Below are 25,420 nucleotides of genomic sequence, written 5' to 3' on the forward strand. Positions count from 1 at the left end.
CATCCGTAATTAGAGAAATGTTACCATGAAGTTTGAGTGATCTAGTGGAGTAAATGTTATCAGGCTACTAAGTGGTAAGACAGATCTTTCACATGGGATATTAAGGTCTACCACCACCATTGTCAAACGATTCTTACGAGTATTCCTATTGAGTTTAGCAACAAGGAAGGAGGGATTGTACATATCATACATCCTCTCTCTCTCAGCTTTTGATTATCATAAGTACAAGAAGTGAGCTAATCAGTATGGCATGGCCTATCAATAAAGACTGGGTCTATACTTTGTATTTTGACGGAGCTTCTAGAGGGCCCGCTAAACATGCAAGTGTTGGTGTGGTCATTAAAGATCCTTGACATAGGGTTGTTATGAAAATGGGAGTATATTTTGGACACTCTTTTACTAATAAAATGGAAAAATACAAGGCCTTGATTATGGGGTCAAATGTAGCCCAATGTGGTGGTATCCGTCAGTTATTGGTCAAGGTTACTCCTAGTTAGTGATCAATCGATTGAATGGGTCCTATAGTGTGCAGAATCCCATCCTACAAATGTACCATCCTACAGCCTTGGATACGTTGCATATTTTTGAGATGGTGACTTGTCAGTTAGTTTCTCTCGATAGTGGAATCACCTTTGCAGATTCCCTAGCCAATTATGCTTTTGTTGAAGAAATATTTTTCAATAGTGGTCCGAGGGAGCTCTTACAATCACCTTCTAACATTAGCCTAGGACTAATTTGGGGTATTCTTGTCGCTGACACGCTCTATTTTGGCCATCGATGGCTAGTTTGGGTCATGAGTCAAGTAGCAATTGAGCACCTTCCTATTCTATCACTAACACATAGGATTGTTTATTGTCATATTCGTCGAACACCCTTTGCTATTTATGTAAGGGGGTTAACCAATAACCTAATGCATTCAGTATAGGGCGTGAGGAGCCCTTATCCTTGGTCACTCATGTGCTCCAGTAGAGTTATATCAAGACTAAGGGTTTGTTTCAGCAGTACATTTTTGAATGGTCATTTCATAAAATATTTTGTTAGGCCAAGAGGGCCAGTCATTCTATAGTGAAATATCCCATTTAGTTAGGCCAAGAGGGCCATCTGTCTGTTTAGTGCGGGTACGATTAATGGGTTTTGTTTTAGTGATGTGTTAGACAGATTTAGTGAAACTAGGAGGGAGCCTCTTGCTACGCAGCAGCTTCTTGTGGCCAAGTCCACGTTATGTTCTTCCTTTATGAGTACTTTTCTTTTAAGCTATATGCATTTATATACCTAGGGAGAGTTGTTTTTTTTGTTAAGGATCAGCAATCAAGGCATGAAGTCCTAGGGTTAAGTTAGGTATATCTAAGGGAGGTTTGAGTACTTGGCCACCTCCTGTCAACCCATTATTAGGCATCCTATAAACTATTTTAGAAGGTGTTCCTAGTGATCCTGTCCTGCTAGACTACTAGATAGCTATTCTAAGAGTCCCTGCTAGTGTGAGACAGTTAGAGAAGACTGCCAAAATTAAAAGAAGAGACAAGCACGAATATACTTGCAATATTAAAAATACAAAGGTGTGTAAAAAGGGGTTCTGACCCCTTAAATAAAAATCTTAAATAAAAATTTTAAGAAATAAAAATCTTAAGTGTAGTTGAAAATTTAAGAAATAAAAATCTTAAGTGTAGTTGATTATCGCCTTGCGAACGCTTGGTAGGTTCATGGGGACGAGTCAGGACCCAGGGGCGACAATGCCTTGTTTTCCTAGGGATGGCATCTAGCTTGAAAAAAAATAGTAAGAAAGGTTAGAGAAAAAATAAAAGTAAGCACAATAAAAGGATTAAGTGCCGTCTCATGAGATCTTGGTAGGTTCTTGGGTACTAAGTTAGGATGAACTGAGGCCGATATCCTATTTCCTTAGGTCACTACGCTCAACTCCCTCCTTTTTATACGCCCAAGTATTGAATCCTTGAAAGAAAAATATGTTAAAATAAAATTTATGAAGATGACCAGGTTATAGGAGTCCTTGCATAGTAGGAGTTCTTGGTCTAATTGTCCTCAATTGGATCCATAGTTTAGGCCACCACTTAGGACGACTTCTTTGATGGTTCTTTTTAGTCAGGCTATGTTGGAGCAGTTGGTTAGTGACTCATTCTAGATTTTTATCAAATTATGCTCAGCCTATCCCTTGAGGGTTTTCATGCTTTGATTCTGTCAGGGGGATAGGATGAGAGTTGTTCTTTTGCTTTGTTGTGTATTCTATCTTGTATCAACTTGATGCTTTTTATGGTTGTTTGTGTAGATCAGTTTGTGGGATTCGACAAGCTGAGTCACCCTATCGAGTAGAACTTAAACACCCAGGAAGTATTGTAAAGGATTAGAATAATCCAAAATTTACACAAAAATTCAAAGCCTGTGATGGAATCAGAAGAAGTGAATTCGATAATTTTAAGAGGCCGTGGAAGACGAGAATGCACATTTTGACTGCTGCAGCACTTGCATATTTTTTAATAAAATTTTTGATTGCCAAATTGAAGTAAGATGACTTCTCATCCATTTGGGACATCAAGGCAGATGTGCAAGATTTTTCGAATTGCCAATCGAGCACCGAACGGAGAAGAAGCCAGATATTGGGCATAAAGGTACAAGAGGAAGTGTGAAAGTAACCGGGGGGGGGAGAGTTGGAAGGTCATGAATTAAAGGCCTAACCCCCTCCCTCGACCCCAAAAAAAAAGATTGATGAATCGTGGGGGGGAGGGTGGCATTTTCTTTTCACAAAAAAAAGAAGATCGTACCTTGTTTGTCGTGATGATTTGGTGGGAGGAGGCATGTAGGGGTTAAAAGAAACCCACCAAATAGACAATGAATTTGCTCATTTTTTTGCTCAAATTTTCCTATTCAATCTCGCAAGATGGTTGCCTAATCCGAAATCTCTTCTCTCTCCTCTTAATGTGTATTCTCATGCTTAATCTATGAGAGAAGGGGGTGGGTTGAGACGCAAGATATGGATCGTGGGATGATGCTAGAGCATGAAAGAGTGTAGATCAAGGTTTGGAGGAGCCTCAATGGCTATTGGGAAGCATCAACATGCCTTCAATCATGAGATGCGTATTATATAAAGTGTGGTTCTATGAGTAAGTCATAAATTTAATCATTTTATGATAAGTTCCATTTGTAAATGGTTGGTTTTGGTTGTTAATGTTGTGATCTATTAGACATGTTAAGAAATTTAGGAAAAATCAGTCATCTAATAATTTCTCTAAAAACACATAAAACTTGCAACATTGTGGTTTTAAGAAAAACCATGAGCTTTTTGGGTTTTGTTGTGTATATGGGTTTCCATGGAATGGAATGTAATATAAAAATAATTCTCAGCAAGCCTAATTAGTCCAAATCAGTACATCAAAAAATATTTATATTTATAAATAAATAAATAAATAAATAAAAATAAGAAAAATATAAAATAGATTTTTTATATCTAAAAAATAGAAAAAAATAGTATTTGTATTTGTGAATGTATGATAAGGCTCAGGCATGAGGATGAGCCTCATTTCAGCCCTATCTTCATGAATTTATTGCTTTTATGAAGAAAAAATACATAAAACATGCTCTCTTAACCCATCACTGAATGCACACCCTTAACCAGTAGGGGGAAGGGGGATGTTAATGGCTGATAATACACCGAATTATGATTGTTTTCTGATGCATGGTATATAGGACATATGATTTTGAAAATTAAGAGGGTCTAGTAGTACGAGCATGCTCAGTGCTACTAACCTTATGCAACACGTAGCAACACCTACATTTAGAGTAAAAGTGCATGCAACACATGGTATCATCATGGATGTAGAGTAATTGTTTTCATGCACAATGACCCATGTTGAGGAGGTGAGGTTCCCTAAGTTGTAGGGCTAGTTATCGATCTCCTTGGGGAGTGTGCAGTGCGGAATATATTATATCTCCTAGAACGATTCATTAAAAGAGTGGAGCATATATCATATGTATTCTATGTATGAGCAGCGCATCTTGGAGCCAATCCCCGAGGTGTATGAGAGTCATAGTGGGGCCACGATAATCAACCAAGGGGTGCTCCCTTTGTCTATGCTTATGTTGTATATTATACCGATATGTGTAGGGACTCCCTCTAAGGAGTATCCAAAGGGTTATCTTTTGGATTTCCATACAACCATGAAGTTCTACATTAGAGGTTAGGGTAGTATACCCCTTGGATGCTCTTGACTGCGAGGCCAAGGGGTGGTTTGGGTGTGTAGTAGAGGCCCCGGATAAAGCCATAGAGCTAGTGTCATGCCCGTTTTAGGTCCCGAAACTTGCATTTTTACACTTTTCCTTTCAAAGATGGATGAAAATCAACAATCTTATTTACCTAATGAGTATAATCCATGTCTATGTAAACTTTTTGGAAGAGTTTAAGGATATATTTCAGCCTCCTACCTCCTAAGTGAGAAGTGGACCATCCCATTGAATGAGCACCTAACACTAAACCTATTAACAAACCACCTTACAAGCTATGAATGTTTGAGAGAGAAGAAGTGGAGAAATAGGTTAAAGAATTTTTGGAAATGGGGTTTATTCCTACTCAATCACCTTTTTCTTCTTTCATATTGCTTGTTAAGAAAAAGGCGGCTTCTTCAAGATGTGCACTGATTAAAAACGTAACAAGAGCACCATAAGAGACAAGTACCCAATCCCCTGCATTGATGGTTTGTTGGATGAACTCAAGGGTACAAAAGTGTTCACCAAAATTGATTTGAGGCCAACATACCATCAAATCAAGATGAAGGAAGGTAATGAGTGCAATATGGCTTTTAGGAGAGAAAGGGGGGTATCTACCACTTCTTGGTTATGCCATTTGGTTTTTCAAATATACATGTAAATTTCTAGGATCTCATGAATAGGATCTTATAGCCATTCTTATATAGATTAGTCCTAATATTCTACGATGATATCCTCATATATAGTAGGAATAGAGAGGATCATGTGTAGCAACACAAAGAAGTCCTCCTTACATTGAGAAAATATAAGCTTTTTCAAGGAAAAGCAAGTGTACTTTTACTGTCAATGAGGTAGAGTATTTGGGTCACATAGTTAGTTAGAAGGGGCTCATGGTGAATCCAAAGAAGCTACAATGCATCAAGGATTGGTCCATACCACAAAATTCTACTTCATTGTGGGGATTTCTAGGACTATCCTCTTTTTATCAAAGATTCATTAAAGATTATATCCATGTATCAGCTCCTCTCACTGATAGATTGAAGAAAGAAGCTTTCTTTGGGGATGCTATAGCTACAAAGATCTCCAACGAGCTAAAAATTCTTCTTATTTCAACACATATTTTAGTGTACCCAGACTTTTCTAAGGAGTTCACCATATTTGTTGATACTAGTGGTTGTGGTATTGGGACTATTTTATACCAAGATCATGGTATTATTGCTTATGAAATTAGGAAATTAAATCATAAAGAAAGAAAAATCTATGTATATGAGCAGGAAATGTTAGCCATTCTTCATGTCATTAAGAAGTGGCATCACTACATTTATGATAGTCATTTCAAAGTTAAGAGTGACCACTGAGTGTTAAAGTATTTACTTTCACAGCCTAATCTTTCTTCCAAACAAAAGTGGCTAGCTATACTATAGAACTATGATTTTGAGTTTTCCCATATTCTAGGCAAAGATAATGTACTAATATATGAATTATGTAGGATATGTGCATGTTCTGTTTCTACTATTTCTATCCTATACAAAGATTGGATCCATGATATTTAGGAAGAATATATGCTTGATAAGCACACTGCCAATATAGTGAAGAAATTAGAGTAAGAAAATGAATTTAAAATTCTCAATTTCAAGTGGCAAAATGGACTTCTTTGGTTCAAAGAAAGAGTGTATATCATTTAAGAAATGCATCTTACAAGAGATGCATTCTTCTGCTTTGGCAAGGCGTACTAGGTTGTTTAAGATCTTTGATAATATTCATAAATATTTTTTATTCGAAAGAAATTCAGAAAGAGATCAAGGATTATGTGATGCAATGCTTACCAAGCCACAGTAGAATAAAGATTTCAATTTGTTGCCCAGTGATCTACTTCAACCATTACCCATTCTACATGATAAATGAGCTGACATAAGAATGGATTTTATTATAGAACTTCGTACTACAAAGAAACGTTGGAATAGTATTTTTGTTGTGGTTGATCTTCTTACCAAATCAATCCACTTCTTACCTACCAAAGTCTAGTATTTAGTCATATTAGTTTATGGATGAGATTTTTAGCTTTCATGGATTACCTATGAATATTTTCTTTGATGGGCATAAAAAGTTCATAGAAAATTATTGGAAATTCCTCTCTACTTCCATGGGAACCAAGTTAACTCCAAGAACTACCTATCATCCACGAACAAATGGACAACCTAAAAGGGTAAATAAATGGCTAGATCTATTTGAGATGCTTTTGTCATGATAACAAAATGCATGGGATCATTGGATTCATCTCATGGAATTCTATTACAATAATACTCATCACATGAGTATAGGTATGTCACCATTTGAGGCATTGTATGGTTACAAGGTCCAAGTACCTTTAGCATTGTTTCACAATGATGAAGTGAATCCTCTTGCTCGAGAAGAGTTAGAAACGATGGAGAGCTTAATGAAACAATGCAAGAAAAATATTAGAAAGTCACAAGAGATTATGAAATCTTTTATAGATGATAAATGAAGGCATAGGGATTTTGAAGAGGGAGAACGGGTATTCTTGAAGGTACCTAAGTCTCATTATTCATCTCGTAAGGGAGGACATAATAAGATTTCTCATCACTATTATGGTCTATACCAAATCACAAGAAAAGTTAGATATCTTGCTTACCAATGTGATTTTCCTTCAGCCTTGCCTTTAGCCATGTAAATTCACAATGTCTTTCATACCTCCTAACTCAAGAATTATATTCACCCTGACATTCAAGTACTTGAAGAGCCATCTTCCCTTGATAAGGATGGGTTGATCATTTATGATCCTGAAAGAATTGTTGGAAGAAGGAGAAGATTCTAAGGATTTATATTATCATGGAATATCTTGTTAAATGGAAGGGTTTGCTGATGGAAGAGTCTCTTGGTAACATGGTTTATATTTGTATCAATTTCCATAGCTTCTTTAAGAGTGTACTTATTTCACTAAGCTATGAACAAGTTGCTATTATAAATTTCTATACTAAAAATAAGTGGCCTATTGATATCTTTTAATGGTATGGATGGATAGCTTATGAAGTATACTTCATTTCTATGCCTCATACTCATCAATTTGACATTCCTATCCAAAGTAATGGGCCATTTTATATAGCTACCTTGTTTAGGATAACATTCTATATTTTCACTATTCAAACCTTTGATGATGCTTCTATAAGTCTATTTTAGCATTGAAATCTCACTTATTCATTTCCACCATCCATTTACCATTTCAATTTTCAAAGTTTTGAGGACAAAACAATTGGGTAGGGATGGATTCTAATAAGAAAATTTTTATACCCTTTTAGTTTTGTTAGTTGGCTTATATTAGGCTAGGGTATAAAAGGCAAGAGGGTGCCAATGTTTCATATCTTTGTACATTCATATGTAAACTTCTCCATTCTTGGAGCTTGAGGGTTTCATACCTCCCCACAAATATTGAGGGTGGATACTAAATACCCACCATTGCAAGAGGTGAATGTCTTGTAGAAACCTTTTATCTTAAATCTCATTGTATCTTGATTCAACTTAGCTATGGCTACCTTATGCTATAGTTTAATGCAAAGCTCAACTATGGTATGTCTATGGCTAGTTGTTTCATTTGTGGTTTCTTAACTTTCTTAGTTATTGTAATTCAAGTTTGGCATTGTTCATTTCATATACCCTTGGCCCAATGTTGAGTCTTTTAAGATGAAGTCAAAGTAGATCCTTGGTAAGATCTTTGGTGAAAAATGTCTACTATATCCTTCTTCTTTGGAAAGTAGAGAAGATCTATATTCCATCCTTGATCAAATCATGCATATAGTGATACTAGATTTCAATTTTTTTGGTGCATACATGAAACACTTGATTTTTAGTAATGGTGATGTAGCTTTGATTATCACAACTTAGCATTGTTGGATCTTCATCCTACACTTTCATATGCTATAGGATCCTCCTTAACCATATTGCTTCACATAGAGTAAATTTAATGAATGATAGAAGAGGATGGATAAGCCCATTATTAATTTGGAAAGAAGATAATGATTGGGGGAGAGAGTGTAAATAGAGAGTACTATTTTAGGAGTATAAAAGGGGGCCTTAGTACCAATGTAAATACTTTTGACTCATTTTTCAAAAATCCAACAAGAACACTCAATTTAGCATTAGCTATTACATCTTTATACCTTCCTTGTACCTTGATGTAGCCATGGATTCATGGAGCTCATGTCTAATGGAAGATCATTATTTTCTTGTTCCATTACAATACTAGTTTAATTCAATATTAGTTTTATTTTTAGTGGTCTCAAAGCCATAGTTAGATCTAGTGAGTAGGTGATTTTCAAGATCTAAATATGGTATCATTGTGATAAGGATAGGTAAATGTGGTTAGCATCTTGGTTGCTATGTCTAGGCTAGCTGGACTAGACTCTATAATTAATCGTAGTTACATTTGGAGCCTTTGAAAGTATTTCTTGGTAAACCTAGCAATGGCTTCACTACTGATTTAGTAGGTCATGGACTTTTTGGAGCTTATTTTGGTGGCATTTGGACTAAAATAGAGGTGTGAAACTTTAGTAGAGACTAAATTTTCCACTACTTTTCATGAGTGAGGGTTTTTCCTTCTTCTTTAAGTTTCTTGTTCAACTCCATGGACAATTCTTGCTTCTATTCATTCCCCCATGACCTTTTCTCTTAATTAAGCCCTTGGAACTTGAATCTTTGTATCTCAAGGATCAAATAGAGCACCAAATTGGCAAGGGTTGTTGCCCAAAATTTGTGTTTTCCTGGCCCAAAACTTGCACCTCTTCTCTAGTCTATTACTCTTCATATTGGACATTCTATGATGAAGCTATGGCTTCTAAACCTTGAAGCAAAGGACTAAGTTGTTAATGTCTTATAAAGGATCTTCACATGATTGAAAAATTGCAAGTTTTAAAGTCATGGTGAGCTACTTCTTGGCATCTTGATTTGTATTGCTTTTAGAAGGGAGTATTTATTGCTCTAATCTTCCTCATTGATCATACAAGGAATTACTTCTCTCATTCAACTCAATTTATCCTTTCCAAGACCTATAATGATAGAGCACTAATAGTCCATTCAATGCTTTATTGTGATATTGAGCTCTTTTATTGTATTGGATGATGCATTAGCTCATTTCAGGCTTCTCTTGCACACATTGAAGGCTATATCCTTCTATTGAAGCATTATTCTTCTCTATTATTACTGAATAAATAGGGAAGCCATGAATTATGAGCTAAATCCACATGTATATGTTCTTCATTGAAGGGGTGTTTCTTCGAGAAGCTCATCTCCAACATCTTAAAGCATTTTTGGGTAAATATTGTTGCAATCTTTCAAGATTGGGAGGCGTTCTTACTCTCTTGAAGAGCCTAGATAGTAGAAGGGCTTAAAATACCTTCCATTTTAATCAATTTTAAGGGTCTTTCATCATCTATTAGCTTCAAGGATATTTGTGCTTAAGGGTTAAGGGCAATCTCTTCACCAGGATATTATTGTAATGTCCTTGCCTTGCGTTACACCCTCTTATGAAAGGGGGTCTTACAGGGGGAATTAAAATAAATATTTAAAGCTTTAGTTTTAAAAAAAATTAAAAATAAATACCTACCATTCATCTTGGTGAGCCATCACCAACCTCTCCCATCCCACTACCATCACACTGCCATGTAGATCAATCTCTCACCACCACATCATAGACATCACCAAAATGACAATAATCATGCTTCTTCCTTTGAATGCTACCTTGAACACATTGAACCACACAAGTGTGGTGATGTCAAAATATCTTGAAGGCATCAATATTGGAGAGGGAGCTCAAGCTTGTAATGATATTAAGAAGAAACAAGAGGAACAATAGCCTTTATATAAGGCTATATATGCCTTACCTTAATGCTTAATGGGGGGATAAATATGAGGCAAAGGCATTATATCACACACACAGACACACACACACACACAAGGGGAAGGGAGGAAGAGAGAACAACCTTAAAATTCTTAGGCATTCCTCCTATTTTCTTGAGTGGGTTGAAATGCTAGAGAGAGAGAGAGAGAGAGAGAGAGAGAGAGAGAGAGAGAGAGAGAGAGAGAGAGAGAGAGAGAGAGAGAGAGAGAGAGAGAGAGAGAGAGAGAGAGAGAGAGAGAGAGAGAGAGAGAGAGAGAGAGAGAGAGAGAGAGAGGAAGAGAGTGAAAATATAGAAGAAGAAGATAACGAGAAGATAAAGGTATAGGGAGAGAAGAAGATAGAAAAGAAGAAAGAAGAGAAAGAGGGGAGAAGAAGAGGAGGAGAAGAGGGAAAGATAGAGGAGAAGAGAAAAAGAGAAGAGGGAGGTAGAAGTAGAGAATGGGGAGAAGAAGAGAAGAGAAGAAGAAGAGGAGAGAAGGATAGAATAGAGGGAAGAAAGAAAGATAGAGGAGAAGTAAGGAAGAGGAGAGAAGGAGGGGATGGAGAGAAGAAGAGGATAAGAGAGAGAAAGAGATGAAAATAGAGAGATAGAGAGTACAAAGGAAGATAGGGAGAGAGACAGAGACAGAGACAGAGAGAGAAAGAGATAGGTAGAGGAGAGATAGGTAAGAGAAAAGAAAGAGACAAAAAGAAGATATAAAGAAGGAGAGGAAGAGAGATCTTTTATCCAAGAGCTCTATAGTAAGTTTCATCATTTTGTGGTCTCCCTCATTGATCCCAATTATCACCAAAAAATTACTAGAAGACAATCGATAGATATAAGATCAGAGTTCAATTTGGTCAAGTATCAAGGCTTTCACAAGCAGTAGTACTACTAAAGTTCAATAGTACCAAGCTAGAGGCTACCTCCCACAACACACTTTGATTCCACCGTTCCTTTAGCCGTGTGATGCTTCTAGTCTACGGCTTGCAAGGGATTTCTAGGTGCTCCCTATAAAGTTTGACTTTCTTTTACCTAAGCCAGTTTGCTATTGTATAGAAATTATGGAAAAATCACTCATTTAAGTAAATATTATTCATGCAAATGGAACAAATAGAGCTATGCATGGATTGTGCATGGTAGAGTATTGGATTATTGTGATGTAAAGAGAAAAAAATAAAGATATGTTATTGTAATATGTGATTGGTATGCATCACTTTGCATTTGCACTCTAATAGAAGAATAAATTGTAATATATTTCATCCATCCTTGCAAGGTACTCAAGAACATTGTTTTGATTTTTTGAATTTGTATTTTAAAGGAAAGGGTGATTATTTTATGAAAGAGATGGTTTCCTTACTCGCTAGGGCGGCGTTACATCTTCAGGAATATACATGATAAATACATTATTTTGCAACTGCTTTCAAATAATTTGTTGACATTGTCTTTGTGTCAATGATAATAATTTACGTGAAGGAAGTAGTTCTTAATGATTAATTAATGAAACTATCTTTGCATGTCAAATATAAATGTGTTAGGATAATTAGATAACTAAAATACACCCTTGAGAAAAGCGAGAGGGCAAGATCCCGATGAATCTATCATATGGATCATTGGTTTTTGTAAGCTGAGAGATTTCCTTTATAGGCAAATGTATTTTGGAAAAGACCGAGTACTTGATTGCCTAGCATATTGTATTAGATATCAATCAATACCATTCTAGGAGACTGGAATGGAGACTATATCCTATGGGTAGAGGGGTCAATGTATATCACTCCCCCTTATTTCTCACTCTCATTGAACCAAGTGTGGCATTGATATAGTTTTCTTTGGGTTTTGAAAATGCAATTGCTCAAGGATCGTTAACTGTTAAGTTGCTAGGTGACCTTAGTATCAAATTAGGAACCTAGAATCAGGTTGATCCTTATGGGTTATGGCTAGAACCTTCTGTTATCGAGGGGACTTGAGAGGGCCAGGGAACTAAACCCCTTGTTATTCTAAGGAGTATCAAGTAGCACCACTTATGAAAGGTATCTTGATGGGCCACTAAATTTCGCTAACTCAGTGCTCCTCAATGGAGTACACTACATGTAGTATTAGAGAAAAATGAATAAGTTATCAATAAGCTATACATATATTGTCTTAAAAACTATATTAGAGAATTTTGGAGTCTCCCAAGTTCTAGTCTCAAATTAGAAATAAATATTTGACCATGTGGCTAAACCTTAATCCCTTTTTTGAAGGTGAAACTTGGTATTATAATCTATATAGTATCTTGAAAAATTTTCACCTTCAAGAAGGAAGGGAGTAACAATTTGACCATGTGACCAAATATTGACCATCCTATAAATTTCCAAAGTATATGAAAATTCCCAAACTCCCTAATATAGTGTTCTTAACATCTTGACTTGAATATTCAAGAGCAAAAGAGTTGAAGCTATCCTAAAAGCAATAGCCTCAATGTTGTGGTCTTGATTGCAAAAAGAATCTTTTGCATACATGTGATGGACCTAAAAACGGGCCGGCACTGGCTCATGCACTAGCCGGACCTCGTCACTATGCACAAGACAACCCCTCGGCCTCACGGCCAGGAGCGTCTATCAAAATCTCTGCCTTCCTAAACATTGCGTTTGTAATACATTGTAGTCCAACTGATCCTAACCCAATATTACTCCTCAGAGGGAGTCCCTTTCACATAGCCAAAAGGCTCGAATCACATACACATGGGGTTCCTCCTACGGCTGAATGCCGTCAACCCTCTGCGACTCTCCTACACCTTGGGGATTGGCCCCTCGATGCGCCGCTCAACATTTAGACATTTCGCACAAACGTTGCTCAAGGTACCAAATAAGCGTATCCAGGAATGTACCATTGTCCTTACTTGATTTCCCCTTCAGGATCCCATGACTAGCCTACAGCATAGGAACCTCACGCTCTCAACGGTGGGTCAAGGGCCTACTGAAAACAATTGCTATGCGTGTCCAGGAGCTGACTCTGATACTTTTAATTTCCTCTAAATGATCATGCAAAGAGGTGGATGCCTAGTGCTCAAACATTTTAAAAACCAGCAGCGTGCAAGTGCAAAACATCTCTTTCATGCTTTTCTTTCTAACCGCTTTGTGCTTCGCTGCAACACCTAGCACCGAAGTGATCTTCGTGCTACTAGGTTTTAATTTTTATCATTATTATTCCGTCCTAGATGCAATGCATATAAAATCAGCAAATTATTCCTCATGCTCAGCGGCATTTAACCATTTTTCCCACAACTCTACCCTTCCCCGTTTTGATAGTGTATCATTGCATTCATTTCTTTTAGGGTTTCCTTGTCATTTTATGTGGAGAAAGGAAGGAAACACGCACTAAAACATATAAACAAGGCTGAACTGAAGCATAACTTCATGCCCCAGCCTTGCTATACATCAACAAACATAAATCCTATTTTTCTATATTTTTCGTAGCCCCAAATGTATTTTTCCCCTATTTTTCATGGTTCTTTTATCATTTTCCCGCCATTTTCTTCATTTTCTTGTATTTTTTAAATTGCTGAAAATGAAAACCAGTTTGTGGGCTGTGGCCCTTAGTTCATTTGCAACAAAATTGAAAGATTAGTTGATGTGTATCGACGGTTTTCCCCATTTATATGCCCAAAACCCTTGTTTTTCCCCATTTTTCATGCGTTTTCGGGTTTCTTGACATTATCTCGAGCCATGAAATGCATGTTTTTCATAATTTCTGGTTATAAACAGTAAGAACTCAGAAGAATCAGCAGCATAATCAAATCTTAGTCCATATGAACGGCATTCCATCAATCAAAAGCATAAAACACTAAATTTTCTTTGTAATTTTTTTTAGTTTACCGCTTAAACGCGTGTTTCGGGTTTTTTTTCCATGCTGTAAATCAGGAAATCCAGCAGCCTTCAATGCTTCTGACGGTCACACACCATTGTCTTCAGCCCGTGGAACGATCCGATCCGTGCCGGACAAGCCTCCATCATTCTTTCTTCATTGCTCCTTCCCACACATGAACTGCCTCTTAGAAGAGAGAGAGGGAGGAGAGAGAAAGACTGATTTTCTCTCTCCCTCTACAGGCTGCCATTCCTCGCGTAGACCGGAGCGATACGGAGCACGAAGTGAGTACGATTGCCTGCTGTGGTTGGTTGCAGGGCTTGCTCTACAGCCCACGAATCGATTTGGAGGGGGGGGGCGCGATTTTTTCGGCGGCTGTTTTTCAGCCGCCGCCCCCCCATATTCATGTTTTTTTTTAGAGGGGGGGGAGGTGCCAAAGGTCACCCCCCCTCTCTTGCACCTTTTGAAATTTCACTTTTGGGCCCGCTCTTGGGCACCCCGGCCGGTTCCGGGCCAACTCTCGCGTGCGAACTCCGAACTGCGTTCTGAAAATTTCTGTGACTTCCTCTTCGTGTCCCGCACTGCCTGGCATCTTCAGTGACCACCACAGGCACTCAAAAAAATTACAAAAATTCACAGAGCGTCTCACGGGCGCCCGTCAAGCACTTGACGCTTAAAATCGTCCTGGATCGAGCCGCCGCCTTTGACAGTGCATATTTTTCCCTTGATATTCATAATTTTTAGCTATTTTTAAGCACTTGCCGTCTCCTAAATTCCGCTCTCATTGGCGACCATGGGATAGGGCGACTCAGCCCGTCGAACCCACGAACATATCTGCACATAAACAACCAAAGAAGCATCAAACTGATACAAAACAATTATCATCATAAAACTCAGCACAATGCTCCCCCTACCCCTGGTAGAACCAAGGCATAACATCCACAAGGAATAGGCCTAGCATCATCTAATAGAAGATCCGAAGTGAGTCACTAACCAGCTGCTCCAACACAGCCAAACTAAAAAGAACTGTCAAAGAGGTTGCCCTAAGTGGTAGTCTGAACTATTGACCAACTAAAGACAACACAACTAGGAGCTCCTACAAGGCGAGGACTCCTATAGCCTGATCAAAGAATATTTTCTTTCAGTACATGTCTTTTTTTTTAGGATTTGTATTGGATGAACATACTTGGGCATGTAAAAAGGAGGGAGCTGAGCGTAGTGACCCAAGGAGAACAGGGCATCGGTCTCAGGACCTGTCTCGGCACCAAGAACCTACCAAGCCCTCGCAAGGCGACACTTAATCCTTTTCTAACGCTCACTTTTATTTTCGCTCCAACCTTCCTTGTTGTGATATTATTTTTCCAGCAAGAAGCCACCCCTAGGAAGACAAGGTATCGGCCCCGGGTCTGACTCGTCCCCAGGAACCTACCAGGCCTTCGCAAGGCAATGAGCAACTGCTTATATATTTTTTTATTTCATTTCTTTTCTTTGATAGGGGTTAGAACCCCTTTTTACACACCTTCGCATTTATATTCATCTTTTAGGATATTCAGGATTTCTTGACATCATTATTATTATCTTCTAGCAGGCTTCTCTAACTGCCTCACTACTAACAAGAACTCCTAGAACAACTACCTAGCAAGTTAGCAGGACAGGGCCACTAGGACTTCCTTCTAAAACAGGTCTTTCAATGCCTGCCAATGTCTTTACAGGAGGGAATGACTACTCCAACCTCCCTCAAACATACTTAGCCTAACCCTGGGACTTCATGCCTTGGTTGCCGGTCCCCAACAAAATAGATCCCCTCGACAAGTACAAATACACATATAACAGGAAAGAAAGGTACTCGTAAAGGAGAAATATCACCTGGAGTGGCCACAAGAAGCTTCCATCGCAGCAAAGGCTCCTCCAGGCTCCACAAAATTCCACAACCCGCGAAACCTGTCCAGCACAACACTAAAACAAAAACCCGATTAAACGCACCCGCACTAGACAGGGAAATGGCCCTCTTGGCCTAATGAAATCAAACACTTTACTACAAAACTGCATCGGCCCTCTTGGCCTAATGAAATAAAACAATACTATGCAGAACATCCACCTGGAAACAACCATGATAGACATCAAAGCATACTATTCCCAGGGGAACAAAGGTGTATAGCCCTAAACTAGGTGCATTAAATTATGACCTATCCCTCCTGCGTATATCGCAAGAGGTGTTCGCATCACATGGCGTCGAATCAGTCTATGGGTCCCCGATAATAAAGGTAGATGAGTCTCGCTTACCCTCTGCATCACCCAAATCAACCATCGTCTGCCAAAGAGGGCATGTTCAGAAAGCATACCCCACAAACGACCAGGTCCTGTCTCACCATCAATAGATATATCGGGACAAGGGCCACAATTAAAGAAGAGGTCCTCTTCATACGCAAGATTAGCCAATGAATCGGCAAACTGATTCCAATTCCGTGGAATCAGTTGAAAAGACACTCTATGGAATTCGTCTAGCAGGGCTATGGCAGTGTGATGGTACATACAAAGGATCGGGTTCTGCACCATGTACGTCCCATTGAGTTGATTTAAAACCAACTGAGAGTCCCCTTTCACCAACAACTGGCGGATACCACCCTTTTTTGCAATATTCAAACCCATGATCAGGGCTTTGTATTCAGCCATATTATTAGTAAAATTCGCCCCAAGATAAGCAGCTAACTTCATGACAATGCGTCGTCGGGGGTCTCGGATGACAACTCCTACACTTCCTTTTTTGCATGCACCCCTGGACGCCCCATCAAAGTACAAGGTGTACGTCCATAAAGGGTTTACATATCCTGCCATCCTGGACTCTACGGGTAATTGTGGTAATCGAAATTCAGCATATTCAACGGGTGGACTGTAGGCTCCATCCCTCCATCATCATTGAATTCGACAGGGATGCTCGTCAAAATTTGTAGGCAGTGATGGCAGAAGACCTTGATTTCCCAAATAAATGTCCCGCCTTCTTGCTCAATCACCTTGTATCCTTTGCTCCACCAAATGAGCTTTCCCTGATGATACCTCTGTTCCAAATATGGGTGTTCTAAATAAGGGATCAGACGACCCATCAACCTCTATCACGATTTCCTTGCAGATGTTTGATCAATCTTGCCTAGACCTGCAAGGCAGTCATAGCATTAGTACAATCAGAAGTAATAAGGTTTAATATTATTAAGATTAACCTTATTTTTAAATTCTATCCCCTCAAGGTCAGCTAACAAAACTGTGGATTTATTCTTTCCTATTCTAACAATCTTATAAGGCCCATCCCATTTGGGCTCTAGCTTGCCTGGGAATAATTCTCGTCGTGCGTCATAATACAGAACAAGCTGTCCTTTCTTGAAGGTGTATTTCTTGGCTTTGAGGTCGTGTAGCTTCTTCATTCGGCGCTTCGCCACTTCTTGGTGCAATAAGCTCTGCAACTTAAGCTCATCTAAATGTGCCAGTGTCGTCAAGCGCTCAAAAAGAGCGTCTTCATCGCTCAAAGAATGATTGATGGCAAACCGAATAGTCGGCAGCTCAATCTCTAAAGGCAAGACACACTCCTCCCCATATACTAACTTGAACGGGGTATGGCCAGTGGCTCGTTTGAAAGTCGTATTATAGGCCCACACTGCCACGTATAACTTTTTATCCCAATCCCGTTTCTTTTCCGACATAGTTTTGGACAGGATGCCCACAAGCTGCTTGTTGGTACTTTCGACTTGCCCATTGGCTTGCGGATTATATGGGGTTGTCTTGTTATGCTTGATGTTCCACAACTCTGTCAAACCTTTGATCACCTTATTCAGGAAATGAGTTCCGCGGTCCGACACTAATTCTTTCGGTGGACCAAACCGGCATATTATCTGCTCTAAAAGGAAACTAGCAGTTTCTTTAGCATCATCTTTCCTTGTTGCACGTGCTTCTGACCACTTTGTGAAGTAGTCAGTTGCTACAATGATGTACCGCTTTTGCGTAGTCGATGACGGAGTAATAGGACCCACAAAGTCGATTCCCCACTTCTCAAATGGAAGTATCGCCATAATAGGGGTGAGTGGTCGTTTTCTATTCTCTCGACTATCATGTCGTTGGCAAATATCGCATCGCTTAACATACGCAAACGCATCCTGGAAGATGGCAGGCCACCAATAACCTGCTCTTAAAGCCTTTTGTGCTGTAAGCCATCCAGCAAAATGGCCACCGCAAGCAGAATCATGGCACTCCTCCAAAATGAATGGCACCTCGTCAGGCATCACACATCGGCGATAGATATCATCAACCCCTTGCCGATATAATGTACCTGCGATCAAGGCAAACTTTAACGCTTGCTGCTTAATTTTCCTTTTCTCAGTCTTAGATAGTTCGGATCCCGCCTCTCCCGTTGATAAATAATGCGTTATTGCAGCATACCAGGAGGGAATAGATGCCGTATCTATTTTAAATATCATCTCCATGTCACTACCTTCAGCCACAGATTCTTTCGGCTCCCCAAAGTCCACTAGACATTCCACGATGCCTTGCAACCTTGGTGGCTTACTCTTGATTTCATAATCAAATTCCTGCAAAGTGATCAACCACTTCGCTAAACGATCAGGCGGCTGTAACTTATTCATCAATAGTCGAAGTCCCTCCGCCTTCGTATAAAGCACGACTTTTTCATAGAGAATGTAATGCCTGAACTTCTTGGTCCCAAAGACCATCGCTAGACACAGCTTCTCCATGTAGGTGTAATTGATTTCGGATACCCCCAGCTTCCGACTAGCAAAAGCAATCGGGTGGTACCACTTCTCTTCCCAAAATTGGGCTAAACAGCAGCTGATACTATACATGGTGGCTGCTGAAAATATATAGAACACCTCACCTCTTTTAGGTGCTTTTAAAATGGGCGCTCTTGCTAGCTCTTGTTTCACGTCCTCGAATGCTACCTTGCAAGGATCACCCCATACAAACGAACAGCTAAAGGACAATAAATTTGTAAGTGGCAACGTTCTTTCTGCTAAGGCGTTAATGAATCTACGGTAGTAACCAACCGAAGACAGAAAGCTATGAACTTCTTTCGGAGTGCGTGGTGGACCCATGGCAACTATAACTTTGACCTTCTCAGGGTCTGTCGCAATTCCTATCGAACTGACCACATGGCCCAGCAATAGCCCATAAGGTACTCCAAAAGCACACTTCCGTGGGTTTAGGGCGATGCAAAATTGTCTACAGCGCTCAAAGCATTTTCTCAAAATGATCAACTGCCTTTCTCTCACGGTGGCGGCCCCTAAGTCATCAATAAACACCCTCAACTCGTCAGGGAATATGTCACCAAATGTCTTATCGGCTGTTCGTTGCCACGAACCAGGTGCATTGCATAAACCAAAAGCCATCACGTGGTAAGCAAAAGTGCCAAATACAGTGATAAAAGTTGTTTTCAACTTGTCCTCTTCTGCAATTGCCATTTGGTTGTATCCTGCAAAGCAATCCATAAATGAATATATCTCCCTACCCGCTAATTGATCCAAAATCTGGTCAATAAATGGCAATGGGTAGTAGTCCTTAACTGTCTGCTTATTCAGCTCCCTAAAGTCTACACATAAACGGATCTGATTATTCTTCTTCTTTCTAATCACAACTGGCGAACACCATTCCGTGTGTTGCACAGGAAAAATCAAACCCGCTTTTCGAAGCTTCTGTAACTCTTCAAACAGCCCGTCCCTCAACTCGAAAGGCATACGCCTTACTTTCTGCCGTACAGGACGACTGCCCTCTTTCAACGGAATTGTATGAACAGCAAGACTAGGAGGAATGCCTCTCAACTCATCATAACTCCAGGCAAAAATATCACGGAATTCCTGGATCAAGGCCACATAGTCCTCCCTTTCTGCTGTGCTGAGCATAGAGCCTAATTTGATTGGCCGCGAATCACCAAGCGTACCAAGGTCTAGCTCGATAACATCTGCATCTCTTATACACTCTTGGCCCTCTATCGGCTCGTTCAAAGTGATCTGATAGATGTCCTCCGTGGTGGATCCCTCTTTGGACTCATCACTCGATGATGTCTCACTAGCAGATAAATCTTCTAATGTCTCCAATTCTGTAGAAGATAGAGGAGCTCTCTCACTCTGCGGGGACTCAGGATAAGCATCAACCACCACACGCTGGGCACCTCTGCCGAATATCAATCGACCGGCGGGTATATCCACTTGGCAATCCGCTTGCAAGATCCAAGGTCGTCCAAGTAATACTTGGTAACTTGGCCGCCCTGCAAAACGAATCACCCTAAAATCCAACATGCATTCTACATTTGCAACAGTGACATGGACCTTAGTAATGCAGCCTTCCGGCTGTCTCAAACTGTCATCTGCCATTCTGAGAATTGTGGAGGTATCTTTCTGGATTGCAAGACCCAACCTTTCCATCAGTTCCGAACTCATAATGTTGACCGATGATCCCGTGTCGACAATAGCATAATCTACTAATATCCCATCGACATAGGCTGCAACCCTTGGGCAATGCTTCTCAGCATGCTCGAACCAGTCACCACCAACTCGCGCAATACCCAAAGGTTCTACGATATACCCGGTACGTAGGATCTTTCTAAATTCCTTGCGTACTCCTGGGGAAAGCTTAATAAGCTGTAAAAGATTCACATCCGGTTTGACTTCGCAAAGAGAGCCCGCCAAATCGAATTCATGATAGTTCGATAGAGCTCGCTTTTCACGCCAAACCATCCGCTCTTTAGGTCGCTGAACTGGCTTTATTGCCTCTTTCTTAACTTTCACCTTCTTCTTGGGTGGTTCCTTATCGGCTCTACTTTCTACGGGCTTCAAAGGTCCCCCTTCTAGGGCAGGATCCAAAACTTGCGTTCCTTTGTCGCCTTGTTTAGGGTTTCCGTCGACAGGCTTATCCATGTCGGCTTCTCTACCCTTTTTACCTCTTGTAAGGACAGCTCGTAGATTAGAGGTTTCAGCATCATTAACGCGTACAGCCTCAATCAAACTAACCCCACTACCACTTGGTAGCTCCTCCACTGTAGTCTTTGGTCGTTGAAGTATTTGTTTAGGCCCGTTTTCTGGCTGGGAGTCATTTCCTTGGGCACGATGATTGACAGGCCCTGGTTGCCGACTACCACGCTGGAGAGAACTGATCTTACTCCAGCAAGTAGCTGCTAGATGGACGGATTTTCCACAAATGTCGCACTTAACATTTGGGCAATTCCTTGGATAGTGCTGCCCACCACACCATTTGCAACTAAACCTCGACGGCGCACCCTCCTCTGGGTATCTACTTCCTATCAAATTTTGTTGTTTTTTAAGGAAGTTGACATCAACGGCTATTTGTCGATACTGCTCCGTAATCATGTCGGTATAATGCTTCATCATGTCCTTAACCTCGCCAAGAACATTGGAAGAACTCGACTCATAGCCTTGGTCATTTCCATGTCGTTCCATCGGCCTAACAATTCGATTAGGCACTGGTTGTTGAGCTGCAGGCATGGTGTTAGAATTGACCGCTTGGCCTCCACCATTTGGAGCCATTTGACTGCCCGTCGGCATCGACATGCTAGGGGGAGCTGGTAATAAAGGGACATTCTGTATCATGTTCCCTCTCCCATTAGGGTTAGCCATCGCTATCCCTTGGCCACTACTGCCATTGGCTATTGCCATATTGTTTCCCAATACTAAACCCATATTCGAATTGCCTCGAGAAGCATAGGCTGCTTGTAGTCGGGATTCCACCTCTTGTGCTCGTGTAATGGCAGTATCTATATCCCCCAAGGGGACACTACTCAACTGCAATTGGATATTAAAGTCCAAACTATGTAGGAAATATTGCAATTGGGCAGCTGCGGGGATAGGGATAGAGGTGTCCAACTTATGGAAGACCTCTTTTATCTTCTTCGCATAAGCACGAATATCCTCGTGTGGATCTTGGCGGGTCATGTTGAGTACACGCAACCAATATTGCCCACCCCTTTCAGGGGCAAACTCCCTTCGAAAAGCTCCATAAAATGCATCAATGTTCAATATAGTTCCGGCTTCTAAACCATGATACCATATAGCAGCTCTTCCTTTGAGAGTCATATTGAAGAACATCATTAAATGCCCTTCTTCTTGAATGCGACAGTTAAACATCAGCTTTTGAAACTCCCTAATGTGGAGTTCCGCATCTTCCTCAACTAACCCATTAAAAATGGGTAGCGGGTAACCTAGAGCCGGCAAATCCGTCGTTCCTGCTGGAATTGCAATAGGCTGCGCCATGACGCGGATTGGATTTGCACTAGGAATAAAGACCGGTGGGGTTACACCTCCCGTACTTGACGTGGACTGGCTTATAGAAGGAAGGGGAGCACTAGAGCTTCCACCTTCTCCTAACTTACTGCTTGGGGTCCTAAGACCACTAGATCCACTCCCTCGTAAGGGTTCAGCACCGCTACGCTTAGGGGAATATCTCCTAAAAATTTCAGCACGTCGCCTAGCTCTTTCGTCTCTTTCTTGCTTTTGGATTTCTGCTAGACGATGCTTATCAATAAATAACGGATCAATCTCAGTATCCTTTGGCATAAACTACTAGTTGGTCCTTAAACAACCAGGATTCGAGAACCGCCACTTTTAAGCGGCTCCCGGCAAACGCACCACTGATGGACCTAAAAACGGGCCGGCACTGGCTCATGCACTAGTCGGACCTCGTCACTATGCACAAGACAACCCCTCGGCCTCGCGGCCAGGAGCGTCTATCAAAATCTCTGCCTTCCTAAACATTGTGTTTGTAATACGTTGTAGTCCAACTGATCCTAACCCAATATTACTCCTCAGAGGGAGTCCCTTTCACATAGCCAAAAGGCTCGAATCACATACACATGGGGTTCCTCCTACGGCTGAATGCCGTCAACCCTCTGCGACTCTCCTACACCTTGGGGATTGGCCCCTCGATGCGCCGCTCAACATTTAGACATTTCGCACAAACGTCGCTCAAGGTACCAAATAAGCGTATCCAGGAATGTACCATTGTCCTTACTTGATTTCCCCTTCAGGATCCCACGACTAGCCTACAGCATAGGAACCTTACGCTCTCAACGGTAGGTCAAGGGCCTACTGAAAACAATTGCTATGCGTGTCCAGGAGCTGACTCTGATACTTTTAATTTCCTCTAAATGATCATGCAAAGAGGTGGATGCCTAGTGCTCAAACATTTTAAAAACCAGCAGAGTGCAAGTGCAAAACATCTCTTTCATGCTTTTCTTTCTAACCGCTTTGTGCTTCGCTGCAACACCTAGCACCGAAGTGATCTTCGTGCTACTAGGTTTTAATTTTTATCATTATTATTCCGTCCTAGATGCGATGCATATAAAATCAGCAAATTATTCCTCATGCTCAGCGGCATTTAACCATTTTTCCCACAACTCTACCCTTCCCCGTTTTGATAGTGTATCATTGCATTCATTTCTTTTAGGGTTTCCTTGTCATTTTATGTGGAGAAAGGAAGGAAACACGCACTAAAACATATAAACAAGGCTGAACTGAAGCATAACTTCATGCCCCAGCCTTGCTATACATCAACAAACATAAATCCTATTTTTCTATATTTTTCGTAGCCCCAAATGTATTTTTCCCCTATTTTTCATGGTTCTTTTATCATTTTCCCGCCATTTTCTTCATTTTCTTGTATTTTTTAAATTGCTGAAAATGAAAACCAGTTTGTGGGCTGTGGCCCTTAGTTCATTTGCAACAAAATTGAAAGATTAGTTGATGTGTATCGACGGTTTTCCCCATTTATATGCCCAAAACCCTTGTTTTTCCCTATTTTTCATGCGTTTTCGGGTTTCTTGACATTATCTCGAGCCATGAAATGCATGTTTTTCATAATTTCTGGTTATAAACAGTAAGAACTCAGAAGAATCAGCAGCATAATCAAATCTTAGTCCATATGAACGGCATTCCATCAATCAAAAGCATAAAACACTAAATTTTCTTTGTAATTTTTTTTAGTTTACCGCTTAAACGCGTGTTTCGGGTTTTTTTTCCATGCTGCAAATCAGGAAATCCAGCAGCCTTCAATGCTTCTGACGGTCACACACCATTGTCTTCAGCCCGTGGAACGATCCGATCCGTGCCGGACAAGCCTCCATCATTCTTTCTTCATTGCTCCTTCCCACACATGAACTGCCTCTTAGAAGAGAGAGAGGGAGGAGAGAGAAAGACTGATTTTCTCTCTCCCTCTACAGGCTGCCATTCCTCGCGTAGACCGGAGCAATACGGAGCACGAAGTGAGTACGATTGCCTGCTGTGGTTGGTTGCAGGGCTTGCTCTACAGCCCACGAATCAATTTGGAGGGGGGGGGCGCGATTTTTTCGGCGGCTGTTTTTCAGCCGCCGCCCCCCCATATTCACGTTTTTTTTTAGAGGGGGGGGGGTGCCAAAGGTCACCCCCCCTCTCTTGCACCTTTTGAAATTTCACTTTTGGGCCCCCTCTTGGGCACCCCGGCCGGTTCCGGGCCAACTCTCGCGTGCGAACTCCGAACTGCGTTCTGAAATTTTTTGTGACTTCCTCTTCGCGTCCCGCACTGCCTGGCATCTTCAGTGACCACCACAGGCACTCGAAAAAATTACAAAAATTCACAGAGCGTCTCACGGGCGCCCGTCAAGCACTTGACGCTTAAAATCGTCCTGGATCGAGCCGCCGCCTTTGACAGTGCATATTTTTCCCTTGATATTCATAATTTTTAGCTATTTTTAAGCACTTTCCGTCTCCTAAATTCCGCTCTCAACATGTATGTTGAGCTTCATGAGAAGAAATTTTTGTTGAAACAAATTAAGATACCTAAATTCATATGAACAAGATCCAATATTGAGGCTAATGCACTGAAGTATAGATCAAAACCCTTGAGGAATATTTTGATGCAACTAGAGTAAGCACAACTAATAAGGCTATGATTGCCTAATAGGTGAGGCATGCTAATGGTGGAAGCAGTGGTATCAAGATCATGTTACCACTAGAAATCTTGTAAACTAGGAGGATATCAAGAAGGCTATAAAATAAAGATACTTGTCGCCTTCCTATTGTACCATCAAGATGAATGGGTTCTTTTCCTTGTGGCAGCTATGTCTAAGTTTGGAAGCCTATTATTCCCACTTTGTGATACTTAAAAAATATGTGCTACCAATGGATGTTTCCCAATAAGTTGCCAAATTCTGCCATGGATTGAATCAATCAATAGACACTTGTCTAGAATCCCTAAGACCAAGTGAGTGCTCCTCATTGGGCCACATTACAATTATGATTGTGGATAATAGTGGATAGCAAGCACCACTTAAAGGCACTTGATTCAAGCATTGATTCATCTTTGTAGAGGATTAATACTTTAGCAAGCCATGAAGATTATGGATCATTTTGAGATAGTGTATTGATCAAATCGAGACTCCATCAACAATCTTCCTTGACATTCAAGAGGTACATGTGATCCTAATCTCT

The sequence above is a fragment of the Lygodium microphyllum genome, chromosome 15, assembly GCF_053477565.2.
Source record: "Lygodium microphyllum isolate KBCC chromosome 15, Lygodium_microphyllum_v1.1.10, whole genome shotgun sequence".
Taxonomy (NCBI): domain Eukaryota; kingdom Viridiplantae; phylum Streptophyta; class Polypodiopsida; order Schizaeales; family Lygodiaceae; genus Lygodium; species Lygodium microphyllum.